General features: G+C 37.3%; 1 protein-coding gene across 4 annotated transcripts in view; it reads right to left on the reverse strand.

Moving 5' to 3' along the window:
• The window catches only part of KHDRBS2 (KH RNA binding domain containing, signal transduction associated 2), a 713761-nt gene that overhangs the window by 398847 nt on the left and 292379 nt on the right, over positions 1–22535 (reverse strand). The gene's annotated exons all lie outside the window — the stretch shown is intronic.

Below are 22535 nucleotides of genomic sequence, written 5' to 3' on the forward strand. Positions count from 1 at the left end.
TGATTTAACATTTACTGAGAAGATGACAGAGGGCATAATCTAAGCAAATTTTCCCTTAGTAGAAACTCTTTGAGAAATAAAAATCTGGTACAAGCCATTTTTGAGTGTTTGAATGATTCTTTAAAAAAAAAAAATCTGGCATTTGTTTTTCTCTTTCCGACTTACTTCACTCTGTATGACAGACTCTGGGTCCATCCACCTCACTACAAATAACTCAATTTTGTTACTTTTTACGGCTGAGTAATATTCCATTGTAACAAATACCATACGCTAACACATATATATGGAATCTAAAAAAAAAAAAAAATGGTTCTGATGAACGTAGGGGCAGGACAGGAATAAAGACACAGACGTAGAGAATGGACTTGAGGACACAGGTAGGGGGCAGTGTAAGCTGGGACGAAATGAGAGAGTAGCATTGACATATATACACTACCAAACGTAAAATAGATAGCTAGTGGGAAGCAACTGCATAGCACAGGGAGATCAGCTCAGTGCTTTGTGACCACCTAGAGGTGGGGATATGGGGATATAAGTATATGTATAGCTGATTCACTTTGTTATACAGCAGAAACTAACACACCATTGTAAAGCAATTATACTCCAATAAAGATGTTAAAAAAAATCTGGCATGATTATCATCTACACCACATTTTAATCAGCTAAATAAAAATGCTAAATCCCTGAAAAGAAGTGACAGAAATGCCATTAACTCCTCAGTGGACTCCACTGGAAGGAAAGGATTGTTTTTGTGCCTGACAAGTAATCGTTTGCAGATAATAAAACCAAGATGACCATTGCTCTTTAAGAGAACCAGGATTTTCTAGATACTTTTTGAGAAGTGGTGAAAATGTTACTCATTCTCCATGAAAGTGAGCAAAACCGAGACTTCTCTCTCAGCCTCATGCCTGCAGGTGTAGGTCATCATTTGGCTCCTACTCACCACTTCGCTATCTTGGCCGCCTCACTTTGGTCAGTATAGAGGAGTATATTAAAGGGATGGCTGTTAAGCATTATGTTGGCCTTGATTCTGCGTGAGCTACATACCCTCAGATATTTTGTTAGTACTGCACCCAAGTCATTACTGGGGCCTGATTAATTCAGTTCAGATGCTGAGCAGATCAGCGTCTGATCCAGGTACTTTGCTCACGTGTGTTAGGTGTTTTACAGACACCTCCAATCTCACAATAACCTTGCACAGTATTCACATAATTCAGATTAGGAAATTGAGTTTAAAAGACTTTAAGTAACCTCAAGTTGGGATTCAAACCCAGCTCATTTTGCAACCAGATTTGCATTTGGATTTCAAGGAAGCAAAATTTAGTTAAAAATTAACATAAATAATATTAATTATATTTTACCTTTCTTGAATCTCCTCCCCCCAAACTAGCAATTGTTTCACTAAATTTCAAAGGATAAAAATTTTTAAAGTAATTTTTAGTTTTATGTGTGGATGAAATTGGAAGTGTAACATGAATACACCTAAACTGGATAAACAAAAGCAAATTTGCTATCTATTTCATATGAGGTAACTGTATTACACATGTTAAAGTGTTTATCTGATTAGAAATGCCCATCATTTCAACACATGGAGGATCCATAACAGAGATGGAAAGGCCTGCTTGTTTTCCTGTGCCTCCCACACCTACTCAAATCTCTCACAGCAATACTTGTCAGCCCGGGAATACACTCTTACTTTCCTAGGCGTACATTCTCTATCTAACTAGAGTTTTTACTTTTATTAAAAAGGTTTCTCTTAATGTCCAATTCTGACACTTCTCAATACTTCCTCAGCTGGTTTTCTGCTGGTTATTATGGGCTACTTACTAGCCAAATTTAATAAGGTCTGCCACTGGAGGTGTGGCATTGAGATCAGAATTATAACACTTGACTTCAGACTCTCAAAATAAGCCAGATGAGATATCTTTGCAGTAGAACCAATAGGCTGTTGTTCATGAAAAATGCAGCTTTCTATTTAAAAACACATTTTCCTTTTTCCCAACATCCACCCTCCCCCAATCAAACTTTATATAAGCGTATGAGGAAACTGAAGTCTTCGGAGATTAATCAACTTCTTCAAGGTCAAGAGTGAGTCAGGACTGGAGCCAGGACTCAGTGCAGTAGGGGACAGCTCTGATAAAGACTTCAGAGAACCAAAGTTACCACAGCGGAACCTCCCATGAGCTACTGCTGGTTATTTTCAAAACCAGACTCATACCTTCAAAGGTGCTATATTTGCCCTTGCTCCTGGGGATGACTTATGACAAAGCAAAATTTCCCAAGCTTTAGTTTCTTCATATGTGAAGTTAAGATAATAGTATGTACCTCAAAGAATTTTGTGAGTTTTGAGAAAATTGAAGAATATTTTGTATACTAAAAAATGCCATATGAATTTAATATAATAATGATAATAAATATTTCCAATTTCTCAAGTAGTATTTTAAAATAATGTTTGTTTTTTTCAACAGGGACCAAAATAAATGTGTCTCAAACAAGAAGAAGAGTTATTTCTCTTTAATGCAAGAGTCTGCGGCTACAGGCAGCTGGAGGAGCAGGTGGTCTTTCTCCGCACCCTTCTCCAGCCCCTAAGATGTTCCTCTCATATGTGTTGATGAAGGAGGCTGTCTATCACAACTTCTGGATTCCACTCTGTGGAAAAAAGAAAGCGTGGACAGCAAAAAGCTTCCTTTCAAGGACATGTACCAGAGGCTTCATATATCAACTCTGCTGACGTGTCTTTGGCAAGAGCGTGGTCACATGGTGGCCCTGGATGCAATGGAGGCTCTGTATGTGGATTCGGACCAAGCAGCCGTGAGGCCACCTAAAATGCGAGGGCTTCGTTTATGACAGAAAACAGTGAGAATGGATACTGCTTGATTATGAGCTGTCTTTGCCATTCAGTCCTCATTCAGGGTGAGTTAAAATGACACTTGATTATTATATCTAATTTTGATGAATACCTAGCCAGAGTCTGCCAGAGTGTTCAGATTTTATTTTCAAAAACAATACTTTACACCCTGGTTGGATTTATAATATAAAGCTCCAAGTTTCATTTGAATATAAGCAGACATCACAGCCATCCTGAAAAGCACAAGGGCCTGGACACCAGTAAGTATATTTATAGTAATTTAATACAGTCTCTTGAGGTATTTCTTGAACAAGAGTTCCAAATATATTATTGGGAAAATGTTTATCTTTGTAATAAATGCATTACCTAGTAAGTCAATTATGAACTGGGTGGTAGTGTTTTCATGTTTCTGCCCCATCATATCTTGCATGTTTTATAACAAAGATCATAGTGCCCTGGAAGCTTACACTAGTTAGAACAGGCACACAATAGCAAGAAGAGTAAAGAAAAAGATTAAGAAATTTAGAAATGCTAGAAAAATCTTAGGTGTAAACTGAAATGAATCATTCCAAAGTTAACACTAGGAACATTGGATGTCCATCTAATAAAGACATGGAAAATGGAAGAGAGAATAAATCAAAAGAATGTGAGATGCACACACCAGAAGGTGAATTTACTTGACGTGATTCAAAATTCCATTTTAAAAGACTGGACACTCAGTCGATATTATTTAGTCTTCCATGTATAAAGGCATATGTATTCCACTGAGGACATTTACTTTAGCCACTGACCTTCAGAGGATAATTCATGGTGTTTAACTATTACAAAGGAATCACAAGCTAATTATTTTAAGTAAAATTATTAGTTGCTAAATATTAGAAATTGTTTACACAAGGTCATTAGGGAATAACAAATCCGGTGTTACATATCCCCAAATACTCTAACCCACACTAACCTTAAGGTAAACTATAAGTAAAACATATCGGTTTTTATCAGTTATCTTTTAGAGAATAGCACGGCACTAAAGAGAGTCTAATTTAAATTGCATTCATGTATTTAATTGTTAAAAGGATTTTAAAGGAAGCTTTCTCTTAGGAATTATCATTTGTATTTTGTCTTCTACAAAAGAATGTTTCTAACCCAGAAATAATTTGACAGCTGGGGAAATTTCCTCTTAATTCAAAATAGCATGTTCAATGGAGAAAACTTCAAAAAAAATCTCAACAATTACAAATGTATTTTTTTACTCAACAATCATACAATTCAAGATATACTGTTAACATTTCAGTATATTTTCTTCAAGTCATTTTTTAAAACAACACCAGTAATGGAATAGATGTCATAATTTTGGTATTACTTCTTAGGTTATAGGTATGCAGAGTACTTTCCATGGATTATCTAATTTTATCTGCAAAATTATATGCTAGATAATATTGTTCCCCTAATTTTACTGATGAGGGGACTATGGCACAGAGAGAGAAACTTATCCAGAGTTATACAGACTATGAATCAGAGAATAGGATCCAGTTAATCTCATAACAAAGGTCAAATTCTTAATCAGTATAGGTGTATTGCCAGTACACATACTTAAGTGTAAGTAAACATTTTATACATCCATATACCATGGATATCTCTAGTTTCTAAAAGACACTACACTTTCCTGGTATCCAGTTCTATGTAGCACTGTGCCCTGCACTGTGCCCTAGAGCAGGTTACAGGTCTTGATCCACCAAGCACTTATGCTGTGAATTTCCTTTCCCTCCCCCAAAGATTCTGCTTCCTTGGTAACTGTGTTATCAGTGCTGAGCGAAACTATTATTTTCAAGGTTCTCACTCAACTCCTATTTTATGAAGAGCTTACCTAAAAATGCTAGTGATCTCACATCACTAACTCTGTGTCTGTAATTCCCTAACTCTGTGTCTGTAACTGCCAGTTCCAAAGAAGGCATTCATCCAAAGTTTTTAAGGTTGAGCTCAGATTAGTTTACACAATTCTCATGGATATTGATATTGTATCCCTAAAACAGATGTGCTTCAGGACAGGTCATTTTTTATTTTCTTGAACAGTTTGCCCAACAGCAAGGGCAGGATGGTTAGGACCCGCCACCCCCAATTCTATTCTGGGGTAGACACTCAAGTCAGCTCACAACTAGGTAGTTTATCTTAGTTCAGATGATTCAAGACAACTTCCCCAAAATAGGACACAGGATTACATGTCCTCTTGTGCTTTGGTGAAGCCATTTGGTTCCTGGATTTGCCAACTGCAAATTTTAACATAAAACTCAAAATTTCTTAAAACATCCTATAAGATCCACTCTAAAAATAATTTATGGGTGACACTGACTTCATTTAAAATATCAGAGGGGCAGAAAGCAAAGAGTTCACATTGTATCATTGTAATGATAATCTCATTACAGACAGCTCAAAAAAAATCCTCCTTCTCTTCTCCCCAAGCCCTTCCCTGCTTCATTACACAATTTTAATTTTTTCTCTTCTGTCTCTAATTTTTGTTATTACTCTGTCCTCCCACCTGGAATTTCCTAGGGAATTTCAAGTTATTTTCACCTCTATTAAACAGAGTAATTTAGTTACTGAGTGCTAATTCCCAAGCTTATATGTCCAGCTCATTATGGAGCTCAATGAAATAAAGGGGACGACAGTTATTTGGCCCTACTATCCTTAGAAGTCTCAGTGGTGATCATTATTTGTTACTTGGAATGACCCTTTAAAATCACATAAACACACACACAAATAGAGTGCTGTTTAAAGTGGGATTTTAGTGAAAGAAAATGTTTACATTTTGTCCAATTAAGAAGAACAGTCACCTGCTTTGGGTAATTTTTTTAGAATATGCTATAAATTGTTCATAATTTGATGTAGACCATGTATTCCTCCTTTGTGCTACTTCAGATTTTGTTTTGTCCTTCCATAGTCTCCTGAAAGTCACCAACACCAACAGCAGAGAGAACACCTAAGTAACTGAGTTGATGTCCTACTCACCATTTCTTTAATTGAAGTATAGTTGATTGAAAATATTATATTTTCAGGTGTACAATATAGTGATTTAATATTTTTATAGGTTATACTCCATTTAAAGTTATTACAAAATAATAGTTATATTTCCCTGTTCTGTACCATATATCCTTATTGCTTATTTATTTTATACATAGTAGTTTGTGTCTCTTTATCCCATACCCCTATCTCACCCCTGTCCCTGTCCCTTCTCCCAGTTGTAGCCACTAGTTTATTCTCTATATCTGTATGTTTCTGTTTTGTTATATACATTCGTATCTACATTCATGTGTTTCATTTTTTAGGTTCCACATATAAGTGATATGAGTATTTGGCTTTCTCTGCCTGACTTATTTCACTAAGCATGGTACTCTCTAGGGTCATCCACAGTGTTGTAAAAGGCAATTTCATTATTTTTATGGCCATGTAATATTCCATTATATATACCACATCTTCTTTATCCATTCATCTGTTGATGGACACTTAGGTTGCTTCCATGTCTTGGCTATTGTAAATAATGCTGCTATGAACACTGGGGTACATGTATCTTTTCTAATTAGTGTTTTCACTTTCTTTTGATATATACCCAGGAGTGGAATTGCTGGATCATATGGTAGTTTTATTTTTAAGTTTCTGAGGAAATTTCATACTGTTTTCCATAGCGGCTGCACCAATTTATAGTCATACCGACAGTGTACAAGAGTTCTACTTTGTCATCTTCACCAACATTAGTTATTTGTTGACTTTTTGATGATAGCCATTCTGACAGGTGTGAAGTGATATCTCACTGTATTTTTTTTTTTTTTTTTTTTTTTTTTTGCGGTACGCGGGCCTCTCACTTTTGTGGCCTCTCCCGTTGTGGAGCACAGGCTCCGGACGCGCATGCTCAGCGGCCATGGCTCAGGGGCTCAGCCGCTCCACAGCATGTGGGATCTTCCCAGACCGGGGCACGAACCCGTGTCCCCTGCATCAGCAGGTGGACTCTCAACCACTGCGCCACCAGGGAAGCCCTCATTGTGGTTTTGATTTGAATTTCTCTGATGATTGGTGATATTGAGCATTTTTTCATGTGCCTATAGGCCATCTGTATATCTTCTTTGGAAAAGTTTCTATTCAGATCTTCTGCTATTTTTAATTGAGTTCTTTGGGGATTTTTTTTATATTGAGTTGTGTGAACTGGTTATAAATTTTGGATATTAACCCCTTATCCATCATATCATTTGCAAATGTTTTCTCCCATTTAGTAGATTGTCTTTTCAATTGACAGTGGTTTCCTTTGCTGTACAAAAGTTTTAAGTTTGATTAGGTCCCATTTGTTTCTTTTTACTTTTATTTCTTTTGCCTTAGGAGACAGCTCCAAAATCTATTGCTACAATTTATGTCAAAGAGTATTCTGCCTATGTTCTCTTCTGGGAGTTTTATGGTTTCTGATATTATATTTAGGTTTTTAGTCCATTTTGAGTTTATTTTTGTATATGGTGTGAGGAATTGTCCTAATTTCAATTTTTATATGAAGCTGTCCAGTTTTCCTGGCATCACTTACTGAAGAGTCTGTCCTTTCTCCATTGTATATTCTGGCCTCCTTTGTTGTAGATTAATAGATCATAAGTGCATCGGTTTAGTCCTGGGCTCTCTATTCTGTTCCATTGCTCTGTGTCTGGTTTTGTGCCAGTACTATGTTGTTTTGATTACTATAGCTTCATAGCATAGTCTGAAGTCAGGAAACATAATACCTCTAGCTTGTTCTTTTTTCTCAAGTTTGTTATGGCAGTTTGGTTTTATGGTTCCATATAAATTTTAGGATTATTTGTTCTAGATCTGTGAAAAATGCCATGGGTATTTTGATAGGCATTTCATTAAATCTGTAGATTGCTTTGGGTTAATATGGACATTTCAACAATATTAATTCTTCTTATCCAAGAAGATGTGGTATCTTTACATTTCTTTGTATCATTTTCAAATTCCTTCATCAATATTTTATAATTTTCAGAGTACAGGTATTTCACCTTTTTCGTTAAGTATATTCTCAGGTATTTTACTCTTTTTAGTGTGACTGTAAATCAGACTGTTTCTTTAATTTCTCTTTCTGAGAGTTCAATTTTAGTGTACAAAAAAGCAACAGATGTGTATGTCAATATTTTATCCTGCAACCTTACAGAATTCATTTATTAGATCTAATAGTTTTTTGGTGGAGACTTTAGAGTTTTCTAAATATAGCATCATGTCATCTGCAAATAGTGACATTTTTACTTCTTCCCTTCCAATCTGAATGCCTCTTATTTCTTTTTCTTGTCTGACTGCTGTGACTAGAATTCCAATGCTATGTTAAATACAATTGGGGAGAGTGGGCCACTCTCATCACTTGTTCCTTGACTTGTTCCTTGTCTTGTGCCTGATTTTAGAGGAAAAGTTTTCAGCTTTTCACCATTGAGTGTGATGTTAGCTATGGGTTTGTTAAAAATGGTTTTTATTATGTTGAGATATGTTCACTCTATACCAACTTTGTTTACAGATTTTAACATGATTAGATGTTGAATCTTGTCAAATGCATTTTTTTGTGTCTACTGAGATGATGTGAATTTTATCCTTCCTTTCGTTTATGTGGTGTATCACACTGATTGATTTGTAAATAATGAACCATCCTTGTATCCCTGGAATAAATCCCACATGATTATTGTGTATGATCCTTTTTATATAGTGTTGGAGTTGTGTTGCTAATATTTTGTTGAGGATTTTTGCTTTTATATTCATCAGAGATACTGGCTTGTAATTTTCTTTAATTTTTGTAGTGTATCTGGTTTGGGTATCAGGGTAATGGTGGCCTTGTAGAATGAATTTGGGAGTGCTCCATCTTCTTCAGTTTTCTGGAATAGTTTGAGAAAGATAGATATTAGCTCTTATTTATATGTTTGGTAGAATTCCCCTGTGAAGCTATCAGTCCTGGGCTTTTGTTTGCTGGAATTTTTTTAATTTCAAAATCAATTTCACTACTAAGTGACTGTTTTGTTCAGATTGTCTATTATTTCTTCCTGATTCAGTCTTGGAAGGTTGTATGTGTCTAGAAATGTGTCCATTTCTTCTATGTTGTCCAATTTGTTGGCATATAACTGTTTGCAGTATTCTCTTATGATTTTTTTTTTGTATCTCTATGGTATCAGTTGTTATTTCTCCTCTTTCATACTTTGTTTATTTGAGTCCTCTCTCTTCTTCTTGGTGAGACTGGCTAGAGGTTTATAAATTGTTTATCTTTTCAAAGAAACAGCTCTTGGTTTCACTAATATTTTTTATTGTTTTTTAGTCTCCGTTTTAATGATTTTCTCTCTGATCTTTATTTTTTCTTTCCTTCTGCTGATTTGGGGCTTTTTTGTTGTTGTTGTTCTTTTACTAATCCGTTTAAGGAAGTTTAGGTTGTTTATTTCAGATTTTTCTTGTTTCTTGAGGTAAGCCTGTACCTCTATGAATGTGCCTCTTAGAACTGCTTTTGTTGTATCCCATAGATTTTGGAAAGTTGTGTTTCCATTTGCATTTGTCTCCAGGTATTTTCTGATTATCACTTTAATTTCTTCATTGACCCACTAGTTTTTAGTAGCATGTTGTTTAGTCTCTTTGTGTTTGTGCTTTTCCCATTTTTCTTCCAATAATTGATCTCTAATTTCATACCATTGTGGTAAAAAAATAAAAAGGCTTTATATAATTTCTATCTTCTTAAATTTGTTGAGACTCACTTTTTGGCCTAGCATGTGATCTATACTGGAGAGTGTTCCACGTGCACTTGAAAAGAATGTATATTCTGCTGTTTTTGGATGGAATGTCCTTTAGGTATCTATTAAGTCCAACTGGTTTGTTGTGTTATTTAACACCACTGTTGCCTTATTAATTTTATGGCTAGATGATCTGTACATCAATATAAGTGAGGTGATAAAGTCCCCTACTATTATTGCATTGTTGTCAATTTCTCACTTTATGTCTGTTAAAAATTGCTTTATATATTTAGGTGCTCCTGCGCATATGTGTTAATGAGTGTAATACCCTTTTCCTGTATTGATCTCTTCATCATTCTAAATATAGTGACCTTCTTTGTATTTTGTATAGACTTTGTTTTAAAGTCTCTTTTGTCTGGTATGAGTATTGCTACCTCCACTTTCTTATTGTTTCCTTTTTCATGGAATATCTTTCATGTAAACTCCCTCACTTTTAGTCAGTATGTGTCTTTAAATCTGAAATGAGTCTCTTGTAAGAAGCATGTAGATGGATTATGTTTTTTTATCCAATGAGCCACCCTATGTCTTGGTGTGGATCTGTTTGGGTTCATCTTGTTTGGAACTCTCTGTGCTTCCTGTACCTGGATATCTGTCTCCTTTAGGCTTTGGAAGTTTTCAGCCATAATTTCATTAAACACATTTTCGAACCCCTTCTCTCTTCTCTTTCTGGGACTCACATGATGCAAATGCTGGTACACATTTTATTTTCTGAAAGATCCTTTAAATTTTTTCATTTTAAAAAATTTGTCTTTTACTGTTCTGATTGGGTGATTTCCATTATTTTATATTCCAGATCACTTATGCATTCTTCTGTGTCACCTAGTCTGCTATTCATGCCTTCCTCTTTGTTTTTCATTTCAGTTGTTATATTCTTCAGTTCTGACTTGTTCTATTTTATATGTTCTAGTTCCCTGTTAAAATTCTTGCTGTGTTTATCTATTCTTTTCTTTAATTCAGTTATTATTCTTATTACTAATACTTTGAATTTTTTATCTGATAAATCTTTTATTTCTGTATCTTTAGTTATTTTTCAGGGGTTTTCTCTTGCCCTTTCAATTGAGACAAATTCCTCTGCCTTCTCATTTTGTTTATCTTTCTCTATCTCTATGAATTCAGGTGAAACAGTTACTTATTGTGGTCTTGAAGGAGTGTCCTTAAGTGAGAGTGTCCCTATACAGTCTTGTTTGTGCCCAGTGACTTTGTTAGGAGAGCTGGATTTGACATGAATACAAATCACGTCTTTCCTTGAGTAGTGCTGGCAGCTATGACCTTGGTAGGAGGTGGGCCTGGAGACGGAGGGGCTAAGGCCAGAGCCAGTGTGAACTGAGACTTCCCCTCTGCTTAGTGGCTATCTTTGCCCTATCGTGGGCATGTCCCAAGCTGCTGGAGCAGAAACCCTGAGGGTCAAGTCCAGGCCAGCTCAGTTCCCTTTAAGTGTTTGCTCTTCCCCTTCCCAGAATCAGTACCCTCACCCCAGAGGGGAACGGTGCTGAAGCAAGAGGCACTGGTGTGGGTATTCAGCAAAGGTGGGGGTACAAGGTGTGGTGGTCTGGCCACCAGAGCTCTTAACTGCCTCTGATGCACCACTTGTGCAATCTCCAGTAATGGTTGGCCCCTCCCTGCTCAGATGCTGCTTAGGGTTTGATCTGCTACAGCATCTCATGACCAAGTTTAACCTCAGTCATGACAGCCCTTGTTCCAGTGTGGAGCTGTAATGTGAAGAAAATAGTGCTGGAGCATTCACTTGGCTCATCCTGGGGTGCACACCAGGGCAGTCATAGGAAATGATTCAAGGTTTTGATTTGCCTTCTCTGCCCTGCTTTGGGAGCAAGCAACCATTCACATCCTCCTCATGAACAGAGTCCAGGCTTCCCTCAGCCATCCTTAGTCTCACCAGCCCTCCAATCAACCAAGGTACTTATATTCCCTGTGTCAGACTCCTGGGCTGGGATGCCCAGTCTGTGGCTCTTACCACTCACTCCCCAGGCAGGTGTCCACCCGTGTTATCTCCATTTTCCTCTGAGTCTCCTCCCAGTGGCACCAGTCCTGACCTGATTACTTCTTTTCCTTTCCTAGCCAATTATGTAACTATCTTTCTTACAGCCTTATTTATATACCAGTATTTATGCCAGTTTTCAGCAAGAATTGTTTCACATGTAGATATATCTTTCACGTGTTTGTCGGGGGAGGTGAGCTCTGCATCTTCTTACTCCCCCATATTGATCTGAGTTCTTTACTCATCATTTTGTAAGCACCTATGTGTTCATCTTAATGTATACATAGTAAGTGATGCTATATACATGTTCTTTTTTCTTAAATAGCTAATTACAAGAGAAGTAGTCTTTACTCTCACCCACTTAACTGACTCACTAGATTTATAAAATATTTACTCCCAGATAAATATTTAAGATAATGTCCGAGATAACCTGACTGTTATCCAGTGGTATTTTTTCCCAAGGTTGTTCATAACTGTTGTATTTGTTACTGTTATTGCACTTTATAATATTTTTTATAATTTCCCTTTAACCTTTATTTTCATTATCAAAGAACTTCCAGACCAAAAGCATGTAGGTTAAGGGAGATTTTACTGTATCATAAATTGCTTGTGTAATTACATTAATTCCTTCATTATGTTTTTTACATAATATTTTGTCCCTTGATCCATTATAGCATCATCATTCTATTTCAAAATTTATCCTTATGCATGTCTGTTTTATCATTTTCTCATCCCCCAAAATTATTTTTTATATACACGTATATCAGATAGGACATGTGGAAGATACTGAATAAACTCTTGATGAATGAATTACCCAAGGGTAAAAATCACACTGCATTTTTCTTCTATCATAGCACAATATCTTTACTCTACTGTCATGCTAAGGTTTTCTTTTAATGGTTAGCCATTAACTGTCCTGAGACCTTGGATTGGAATGAACTAATATGATTTTCTTTTTAGCTTAGGAAAAATGTCTCCAAATTATTATTACATTCACTATGTCTCATTAAATGAATAACAATGTATAGATCATATATATGAGTATTCAGTGATAATTTATTTTGTAATCAAATAATTATGCAATTGCAATTTGCACCACACCCAGTATTTGTTCTGTGATTATAAGAACAAACACAGTCTGTATAAGTAAAACAACAAAAGCTTGTAACTCAGTGCTGCTCATGAACAAGGTAGAATAAGCTACCTTTCTGACAGTGACCCATCCTATCTAGTCCCTCCTGTGGCTTGTCACCTTATTGGATAATGTGATTAGCAATTGCATAAGTTATTATTAGGCTATTTCAACTCTTTGCACCCAGGACTCAACCTTAGCAACATTTAAAGTGGAGTCCAGACAACAACTGCCACCATCTTAGAGACTGGGATATATTTTTGTATTACTCTCTATGTATAGGGAAAAATATTTCAAATATCCTATGAACAAATACCACCCAGTACTTTTCTGTACATACCCTTCTGTAGCCCTGGGCCCAGGAAAACACCTTGGACCAGGTTGTAGAACATGCTGAGTGTAATGGCTCTTCTAGTCATGGCTCCACTCCTAACTGCAAACTCAGCAGTTTGCTCCTGTGGCCCCAGTTTCTTCGGGGTCTCATGGACCACCTTGGACCTCTCCCACCTCATTCAACCACATCAGCTCAACTTAGACCTGTTTATGTACAGAAATTACAGATATAAGAATGTTCCACAACCTTGCCAAACCAAAAACAACAGAGGGCATTAGATGTAATGCCACATGAGGTTTCTCATGGCTTTAAAATGTCACGTGACTTCCTTTCACAGGCATCCTCATCCTGCCAGTCATAAGTTTGGTATCAGAAAATGTTACTTTCCAAAAAGAGTGTCTTCTAAAGTATATTATTAAGAAAATTCAAAGTTCAAAAAGGCAACTATTCATTTTAATCTTTGAGCATCTACAATGAGGCTACTACTGCGTATTTTACATATATTATGTCATTTACTCTTCATAGGTTCCTTAGGTGGGCATTGGAAGCAGCAGAGAGCAGTGAAAAGTGAAAAAGGGTTTTGGAGTCAGAGAGATCTAGATTTGAGTTAACAGCCCTGATATTCATTATCTACAGTATTTGAAGAAAGTTACTCATTTTATGAGATTCAGTTTCTCAGTTTACAAAAAAGGGAATTCTAGATGTCTCATGTAAAGGTGAAATGAGGTAATGTGTATAAAATTCCTGTACAGTGCCTGGCACACTATAAACACTCAAAAAGCTAAAGCTCTTCTCTCAAAGGAGCGAAGGAACTTTGCTGCAGTTAAGTAAGGGATTTAAATTTGCTGTGTCGACTCCAAAGCCACACTCTCACATTAATTGATATTTATTGTGAACATTAAATTCACTTGACAGAATATAATTACAAAAGTTTCAAATTACATATTGCTTTGATATAACCAACAGTGCATCATTTCGATGGTAGTTTACTTATTATTAAGTTAGTTTAAATGTACAACTTTACTGCAAGAGATCGTATATTTGAAAAATTACTCTAAGCCAAAGAGCTCACGTGTTTCAGAAGAAGAAAAAATTAAAATCACCATGTGTACTTTCTTGAATTTTAACTTTCAAATGAATCATAAATTTATTGTCAGACAGACCATATAACCTTTAAAGGGTACATTTCATATTAGCTTTGACAGGTCAGATTCTGATTGTGACGACCAGGGTTAAAATCCCAGCTCTTCCCCTCAATACTGTATAAATTTGGGCAAGTGACCTCACTATTTTGAGCTTCTGATTCCTCAATGGTAAAATGATGATAGTAATAACAATAATAACACTAGTCAACTATGACTATTGCCAAATATTTTTATGCTAAATATCTAAGGTTCAAAGCAATGTAAAAATTAAATATGAACTAAAAAAGTCAATGTATTCAGAGATCCCAATTATTCTCCCAGGAGCTGCTCCAGTGCCATGAATAAGCTAAATAATAAAAAGAAATGTTGAAAACCCATAATAGAGAGTACATGCAAGTTTTACACTTTGGTTTTTACTTTAGCAATTATTCTTGTCATATTTTATCCTCAGAGATATACTTTACTATAGTGCTTTTTGCAGGTTTTTTCCTCTTAATGTCCCAGGGAACTTTCTTTTAACATAAATCCTCTTCAGAAAAAAAAAGATGTCTATTGTCTGCACAGCTTTCTCGATCAAGAAATTCAAATAGAAACACATTTATTATTTGTACCTTGGACTGAATGGGATTTGTCTGAATCACAAATTTAAAAGCATTTTTAAATTCACATATGTGGGAATTATTTTTATGTACAATCTTTTGTCCAAAATTTATCCTTACAAAGGGATTTTGTACAAATGCATCTACATAAGTATGTGGTAGAGAAGCAACGGCTGATCCCGAAGAGCATCTCAAGTTCCTGTCACCTTCACCTACAACTCCCTGCTTTCCTGGGCTGAATGGGCAAGAACTCTCCCAGGTTGCAGAATCCATGCCCCAAAGAGTCTGCTCTGGAGGGTAATCTTGTCAGAGCTCCACACCCAATGTAACACTTTCTAGATTCATGAAGAGTGAAGGACCAGAAGCATCAATGGGACTAAGAATAGTATTGTAAAATGTAGTTCAGGATTTTGAAATCAGAGAGGTAGATAGTGCCAAAGAGAAGGTTCTTTATGTTTTAATTTGGAAGTTGAGGGTTTACTAGAGGGTATGACTCTCAGTTCAGGACAATCAAATAACTTACTCTAGGAAACATCAAGGATGGTCTGACTTTTCAAACTCTGAAGAGGTTTTGTCCAAAACAATGAAGACTGTCTCAATACAATAAAAGGGCTATTTCACTATTCAAGGGAATAAAGGTCATCAATCTTGATGTAATGAAACCTATAGGAAGGCTTGATCACAGGTCAAACTCCTGAATTTACAAATAAAGGACATTTAATTTAAAAACCATTTGCTTAATAACTAAGATACAAACATTTATTTTATGGGAATAGAATGATCTGGGAACGCAGTTACCTAAATATGCTTCTCTAGCATTTACCTTTCCAAATCCACTGTTATGGGGACATGAAAGCACTTGTAGGGCAGCGTTGGAGCCCAGTGGTGAGACACAGAAAGAGGGGAGTGGATCCCAGGAAGAGCCTGATGTCAGAGATCTGGACTTCGTGGAGGAAGGACATGTGAGTGTAATGGCTCTCCCTGACCTCAACAGCTGAGAAGTAACAAAGAAGTAGGTTCCACATGCTTTGCTTTGAGACTGGAAGAAATCCTGGAAACCAGGGATCAGCAGCCCACAGGGGTGATAATCACTCTGTCTTCCACTCACTATTTAAAGGACTTCATCACTGTCTGATTTTGACAACCATATCTAAGTTGACAAATAAAAATAACATGTAATACTCGCGGCCATAGACAGGAAAGTCAGGCAGAACATCTGAACACATGTCACTGAACACAAGTCAACTGAATTGCAGGAAGAGAAAGAGGAACACTTGAATAAACACATTTTGGTCAACAGTTGAGGAAATAAAATGCAGGCACAAATATTTCATGGTTTAAAAAGATGTGATTTCCAAGGTAAAAACAAATACAAATTAAAAGTGAGACAATTCTTCCCATTGAAAATAAGGGAAGAGATTTCCCTCACTTCTTTTTCTCAGAGCATTTGCTTCATTTATTTATTTATTTATTTATTATTTTTTCAGAGCATTTACTTTTGAAAACTTGTAAGTACTTTTTCCTCTCTTTGAAAAGTACATAAATTCTTTGGAAGACATAAGATAGGCCTTTTGTATGCTTTATGATCTAGGAATGTCTTTCTCAAGGATGTGGATGCACCTTTGAAATGCAAGCATCAAGACAGATAACACCCGGGACTTCCCTGGTGGCACAGTGGTTAAGAACCTGTCTGCCAATGTAGGGGACACAGGTTTGAGCCCTGGTCCAGGAAGATCCCACATGCCACAGAGCAACTAAGCCAGTGTGCCACAACTACTGAGCCTGTGCTCTAGAGCCTGTGAGCCACAACTATTGAGCCCACATGCCACAACTACTGAAGCCTGTGTGCCTAGAGCCCATGCTCCACAACAAGAGAAACCACTGCAATGAGAAGTCCACGCACCACAGCGAAGAGTAGCCCCTGCTCGCTGCCACTAGACAAAGCCCACATGCAGTAATGAAGACCCAATGCAGCCCACCCAAAAATAATAAATAAATAAAATAAATTTATATATAATAAAAGATAAATAACACCTCCACCTCCCAGTTTCTGCGGGGGGGTAGGAGCCTAACTTTGGTGGGGGCCTTGTTCCAAGTTGCAAAATTACCTCCTGTCATAAAGATATATGAAGTTTGTTTTTTCCTTGGATGAAGCCAACCAGGTGAAGTTAGGATTCACTCTGTGTGACAGTGCTGTTGAGCAAGACCTCTTACTTGAGGATTACTTATTGTTTACTTTGAGAACAAGTATGTAATAGTTTGTATCTGCTTGGCTATTAAAGGGTGATATTTCTTCCTGTCTTTTCATCTCTTAGTGAATGGCCCGTAATGCCCATCACATTCAGATTTAATGCTTATTCAATAACAAAAGTATCTTCTTCTCTAGAAAAAGAATCCTTTGTGTAGAACGATTCTCAGCTAGGAGAAGATTTTTTGTTATTAATTATATTCCCCCAATACTCCTTGTAACAGATGTTGTTGATACTCTGCCCATATCCACTTGCTTTATTATCTTCAGGCAACCAGCATTTACTTATCTTCTTACCAGAGGCTTGGTCTGGCCTTGAGGGATAGTGCTGCTTAAGCACAGAGTGGGGAGGAAATGCCAGGGAGTCAACCCTCTAAGGAGCAGTTCTCAACTAGTGACTGGGGAGAGTTGGCTTATAAACACCCCAGTATACTCCATCCTTAGATGGGGTGACAGGCATGTTCTCCTTTCTTACAGTTGCTTAGGTTCAGTTGCTTAAGGTCAACTGCTGGGCTTCAGCTGCTTCAAACGAAGCTTATCGGTTGCACTAAAGCAATTGCTCTGTGCATAAGCAGAGATATGCCTTTAACCTGTTTGAGAATGAATGTTAGATGGGATTCCTTCATTTCGTTATTTTACTTCCTCACTCCTCTACCAAGGTTTCCAGAGATTTCCTTCCACATAAACTTCACATAACTAAATCTTTCCAAAACATCCTCTTCCAGGGAAACTCAAAGCAAAACAACAATTCAGTGGAATAAATTAAGGAGATGATGATTGAAATCAGAACTTTTGTACAGAAAGATTAAATGCAAAGAAAAGTACAAGAATAGATAAAGATCATGAAGGAAATATCAGCAACATGAGGATAGATCCAGGAAAACTGATATGTAAATAATAAGAATTGCACAAGGAGAAAACAGAACATAAGGTACAAAAATAAACAAATAATAGAAGAAAAATTTTTGTAGCCTGCATAATATAAGAGCTCACCTAATTCTACCCTGAACTGAAGAGAAAAAGAGCCATACTGAGGTATATCTCAGGAAAATCCCTGAATTTTAACAAAACAAAAGCAAGCAAGTGAACAAATGAACAACAAAAAACTCTTACAAGCCTCTAGAACTTGATCTACAAAGGGAAAAAACACAACTGGCAATGAACTTCTCATCTATAATATTTCAAATTTATCAGTAGAAACAAGGATAATATGTTTGCCAGCAAGTATGTACCAGGCCCTGTGCCAAGTGCATCTTTTTGTTTACTACCCCAGAAATGACCCAGGGCCTTCTGGAGCCCTTTTGGAACACCAAGAACTGCCTGACTTTATAGCTCCCAGGGCCATGGATGCTGATAATGTCATAAGGTGACAATTCATTATTTTAAATATTCCACTATAAATTATGGGATTTATTATGCTCTTCCAAGAAATACAATGTTTAGACTACCTGGAATTGGTCTGTTGAAATTTTTTCACCAATGAAAAAGACAAGGCTTATTTCCAAGAAGTGTCAGTAGTCTAGAATTCATGAGAACTTAAACTGTCCTGAGTGTATGCTGACTAAAGCAAAAAGCAAAACAAAGGATTCTTAGCAAGACATGGATAAAGATGGAAAGTATTGTACAAATCACTTTACTTGGCATGTGGATTCTTAGGGTACCTGTATCCTGTTTCCCATTTTAGGAAGAGGCATCCTCAAGGATGAAAAGGCTTAAATAAAACATGGACAGGCATCTTTTGAATTGGAATAGGGCCCTGGAAGAAAAGTGTGCTGAAAAGAAACCTATGAACAAATTAAGAAGTGATGACAACTAGTGAGCTGGTAAGGGGCTCTCAGTACAGTCACCTTTCACCCGGTAGATATGGCCAGAGTTGCTTCTGAGTCTTATGATGCTGAAAGGGCAAGTCCTCACTGCCAGCCAATGATGAAAAAGCAAGTACAAGTGAATCCCAGTTGGCAGGGAGCAACAAGCCAAATGCCTGGTTCTGAAAGAAACCAGAGGTGTATTGTCCATTTGGGGGAGGTCATCATACACAACCATTCATGTTTGTAGAGGAGACAGTAATAGGATACCAAACAGCTCTGACAAGGGTGCTGAAGCCAGAGGAGAAAACAATAATAACAACAACAACAGAAAGGCCATGAAAGCGGCTGAAGATGTTCAGCAGACTCTAGAGATGCTGCCTTCCTCCCCCCAAACTCCCTGGAAGGCAAGGCAGCACACAGGCCAACTTGGCCCTTGAAGATAGGATACGGAAGGCTTTACTTTGGACAAATGCATTATGCTATTCATCAAGCAGCCAGACTGAGAAGCAAACACCACTAGGACCTATAAAGTGGCTAACCAGCAAGTAGAATACACCTGGTATCAGTGTGAAAGGGCATCCAAATTTACAACATGGGCTCAAGGTCAATGAATGCCATGAACAGAAGAATATATATTGTTGCCACTTTTAGCTTTCTGTAAAAAGTTTTCCAGATCATACTAGTTCCTGCTTACAAGCCTCTGCTGATAACTTATTTACCTAAAATTCAACAATTTCAACATAGCATTGTAGGGCTTTTTAGTCTGGTGCTGGCTGAACTCACCAGCTTCATCTTCTGCATGCCCTCTGCAGACACTGTTTTTCACTCACTAGAAAATCCTCACCTTTCTTTGAAATCATCACCTGCTTTCAAACCCCTGTAGACCTTTGTTCTTCTTGCAAGGTTCGGAACAAACATATTCATCCAGACTCCACACAGACAGCAACACGGAAATGATTGCTCAACAGAACCTTAATTGTGACACCTTCTAAATATGATTATATCATAAATATTTGGTATTATATTACTAATATTGATAGTATCCTCCATTAGAACATTTGGTTTCATGGCTCCTCTAACACAAAGTGTTTTTCTGTAGGCATCGTGGTGTGTGTGTGTGTGTGTGTGTGTGTGAGAGAGAGAGAGATTGGAGGTGGGGGGGTGGATTAGGGCAGAGTATACATAAGTGTGCTTCTTAGATCATATCTAAATCTTAATAAAATATATAATCTCTATATACTTTTATATTAATTGTTTCAGTCAAATAAATGGTTAAGTTTTCTTTTCTGTTACATGATAATAAATACTTTCCAAGGGGGTAGGGGACATAGGAATTTGATCTTTTAGATGTTGTAATGTCTTATCATACCTTCATTTTCCCTTTCTGTCCTTCACATTGTTTTAGCAAAAATATACTTCATAATGTCTAAGAGGAATGTTGCTTTTATACTCTTGACAAAAGGATGGGGAGAGTAGGGATATTTTTATATTCTTCAAAGAATTCAATTACATGGAAAGACTACACTTGTAGTAAGTGAACGGTAACTGTATAAACTTTTTTTCTGATGTGTTCATCTCTGCTTCATTTTTTTTTTTTTTTTTTTTTGCGATACGCGGGCCTCTCACTGTTGTGGCCTCTCCCATTGTGGAGCACAGGCTCCGGATGTGCAGGCTCAGCGGCCATGGCTCACGGGCCTAGCCGTTCCGCGGCATGTGGGATCTTCCCAGACCAGGGCACGAACCCGTGTCCCCTGCATCGGCAGGCAGACTCTCAAACACTGCGCCACCAGGGAAGCCCTCTGCTTCATTTTTATAGACTTACAGAATGTTCTGTCAGTGCTGGAAAATACAAACCCAATACCAGAGCCTCCCGGAAGATGTAAGAGTCAAAGCACAGTGGAGGGAGGGTGTACATGTGCCCTCTGCAACTAATTTCCAAGTGCTGCTGTTTACCAGGAATCTGAACTTGAGCATATGGCACTGGAGCTACTACCAAATTTCCCTTGGATGTGGAAAACCCTTTTGCAATTTTTTTTCTTAAAGTCTGTGAAATTGATGTTTTTGGAAAAATTATAAAGAAGAGTAAGGAGCTAAGAACCTGAACTTAGACTGCTTATGACACTTTATATTGATCGGTGTGCATTCTGCCTCATATCACCCAGAAAATACCTTTTCATGGAAAGGAACTTTTCCCTCACAAACGCTGATACTTGTTATTTTCAAGGTAACATCTGAAAACCTTTCAGAACTACCTATGTATGTTTAAGTGGATTTAGACTCATTTTTTCTTTACCTCAGGGCAACAAGCATCTTTGAATGCTGCATAAACAGAAAAGTGGAATTATAATAGTTTGAAGAACTAGTGTTTGTCCTATAGCACTGATAGAGGATGGATATAAAAATATGAATAGAATCTGCAAAGTTTTATTCCAACCTCTTCTCAGTGCAAACTCCTCCCCGCCCCTGCTAGCCCAAGAGCAAGCATGTCCATGGTTGTGGAGTCAGCAAGGATGAAAACATCTAGAGAACACAGGTCAAGGGCAGGGGGGCTACAACGGCACTCCACTCTTTCAACCACACACACAAACACACACACACACACACACACACACACCATATATATATATATATATATATATGTATTACTGAAGTGAGAGATACCAGGGATTTCCCGACCTGTGATCTATTTAAGGCTCATTATAGGTTAACATTACCAGCATCTCAACTTATAAGGAAATGAAGGACTATTGCAATAAGGCAGACAACATTTTAGAAAATGGATTGACTCAAACACTTGGCTCCATCATCACTGTCAAGCCCACAGCTGATGATCATCTTATCCCATATCACAAAAATAAGGCTGGATTTTGACCTAGCTTCTTTTGCTGTTTACCTCACTGCCAGCTGTTAGAGGAACAAGCCAGTAGGAATGCAGAGGCTTTGGGTGCAGCAAGAAACTCTCCTTTGGGAACTCAAGGAAAGGTACCAGGTCAGTTACAAGTTCCCTGCTCTCAGCAGTCACCAGAATTCTAATAAGATCTCAATTCTCGAAGGAAGATTTCTGCCAAGAGGGATAATGCAAAGGTTCAGTCATCCCAATCTTCAAGGCCCTATTTGGGTTGAGAGTGGACACTGAGATAGAATTCACCTCTCAAAGCACAACAGAAGCTGACTCTGGTAAGAGGAAATCGAATCACTCATTTAAGAATACTTTATTATTCCCCTTTTGAAACAAACTGGATTTTTCTGAAAAATAAATATCAGGAAAGATTGCATTGGTGGTTCTGCACTAAATAGTCACTAACATACATATTCATTTATTTAAGTAATAAATATTTAAAATACATCTTCATGTGAAGGCTCTGTGCTAAGAGTTTGGGGACAGATACCAATCTCAGAGAGTTCATTGTTTCCATGGAGAGAGAAGGCATCTACACATAATAAATTCTGGTAAGTGACAGAGCTAGAAGAAAAGTTATAGGAGTTTATTCCTGGACATGTGGATTCATTCAGCAATGTTTACTGGCCCTCCACCGTGGGAGATCTAGTCCAACGTGGGGACACAGAAGTAACCAAAGCCAATCTGCCCTCTGAGTTCACATTCTAGTGGAAAGGGACAGATAATGAAAGGATGAAAAATGTATATGTATAT

The sequence above is a fragment of the Aethalodelphis obliquidens genome, unplaced genomic scaffold, assembly GCF_003676395.1.
Source record: "Aethalodelphis obliquidens isolate GAN/ISIS:26980383/991018 unplaced genomic scaffold, ASM367639v1 scaffold31, whole genome shotgun sequence".
Lineage (NCBI taxonomy): Eukaryota > Metazoa > Chordata > Mammalia > Artiodactyla > Delphinidae > Aethalodelphis > Aethalodelphis obliquidens.